This window comes from Carlito syrichta, unplaced genomic scaffold (genome assembly GCF_000164805.1).
Source record: "Carlito syrichta isolate Samal-C Ts95f unplaced genomic scaffold, Tarsius_syrichta-2.0.1 Scaffold314375, whole genome shotgun sequence".
In the NCBI taxonomy this organism is placed as follows: domain Eukaryota; kingdom Metazoa; phylum Chordata; class Mammalia; order Primates; family Tarsiidae; genus Carlito; species Carlito syrichta.
In genome coordinates, this window is record NW_007258471.1 from 38,409 (window position 1) to 40,403 (window position 1,995).

The window sequence follows — 1,995 nt, forward strand, 5'->3', positions numbered from 1 at the left end:
ATAATACTGAGTGACCTCTCACAGAAACAAAGATCTGAGTATCACATGTTCTCACTTATAAGTGGACCTTGAACATCTATCATAACACTATAAGAAAAGGATCAACAGTGGTGAGAATCTATGGGGGGGACAGGGAGGGAAAGGGTGGTGGGATTAATGGTAGTCAATATCTGTCTGGGGACGGGAGGGACACCCCTTATCAACAAGGGTCCCTGAATGATGCATATTTGTATACCTAACCCTTAACTGTACCCCACAATTTTAAAATAAAAAATATGTTTAATAATAAAAAAAAGTAGGCAAATAAATAAATAAATAAACTGAGCATGGTAGCGCGCACCTATAGTTTTAGCTACTTGGAAGGCCGAGGTGGAAGGATCGCCTGAGCCCAGCAGGTCGAGGCTGTGGTGGCTGTGTGCATGCCACTGCACTCCAGCCTAGGCAACCAAGTGAGACTCTGACTCCAAAAAAAGATATAGAAAGTTAAAAATTCTACGCCACCATACACCACTTATGTTTTTTTGTTACTTCTTTTTACAAAAATAGGATAATGTTATAAATACTTTCTCTACATTTTGCTAAAAATATAGTGTGAAAGTTTCCATTCCTTCACCCTTCCATGTTTGCAATTATAAATTTAATTTATTTTTAAAATAGCTATATGATTGTCTATAGTATAAATGTGCCACAACTTACTCTGATTCTGATAGGCATTCTTTTTTGCTTCAAGGTTTCTATCTGGGGAAAAAAAAATGCTATCATTCATCTATATTTTTCAATCATCTAGAATAACTTAAATAATGTAAAAATTGTCTTTCCTTTATGGTTAGTTACGACTGAGATGCTACAGCACTTTGGACTGGTCCTTAAAAAAAATAAAATAAAAGCCAGGCACGGCTCTCACCTGTAATCCTAGCACTTTGGGAGTTGGAGATGAGAGGATTGCCTGAGTCCAGGAGTTCGAGACCAGCCTGGTCACCTTGGAGAGACCTTGTCTCTATAATAAATAAAAAAATTAGCTGGGTATGGTGGTGTACTCCTGTGGTTCCAGCTACTTGGAAGGCTGAGGCAGAAGGATCGCCTGAGCCCAGCAGGTTGTGACTACAGTGGCCATGAGCATGACACTGCACTCTGGCCTGAGTGACAGAGTGAGACCCCGACTCAGAAAAATATAATAATGAATAAAAATAAAATCTTAACTATTTTTGAACATCTCCAAGGCTACTGAGTTAAGTATTTTATCTCTTCTGGGATCAATTTGGCAGTTTCTATTTAACTCAAAAATCATGCATTTCCTCTAAATTTTCCAATTGCCATAGACTTTTAAACAATGTTCCTTTATGGGTTTTTTTCATCTCTTTCATATTAAACTTTCGGTCTTTCCCCCACATCTGCTTTTCCTCCAGTTTTATGAAGATCAGGAAAAGAAACCACCATCATCCACAAATTGAAGTCAACCCTGGCTCCTTCTCATCCCTCACCTTCTACACAACCTTCCATCCAATCCTGTCTGCCTCTAAAATAGCTCTTGGGTCTGCCTGTCCAGTCCTCTGGACTGTCACTGCCGTTGCTTCTCTTCATTAATATCATCACCAAATCTTTCCTGGCCTATTGGGATGCCTTCTAATCTGTTCCTCTGTATCTTCACTTGCCCAAATCTGCATCATCTTCACACTAGGACTGGAGAGATGTTAAAATTCCCATTGGCTCATGGCACCTCTGACTGAAAATTTCTTCCATGGAATTGCATTGTTAAGTGCTAAAGTCCAGGAAGCAGGAAGGATTGGAAGAAACCAAACACAAAAAAGAGACATTAATCTATTCACCAGATAAAACAGCGTATATTCTCCTGGTAGTTATCTCAAGAGAATAAAAATTTTTATGCTTTCCTGTATTAAAAAGAAAACACAACCGGGCTCGGTGGCTCAGCCTGTCATCCCGCGCCTTTGGGAGGCTGAGGTGAGTGGATTGCTTGAGCCCGTGGGTTCAAGACCC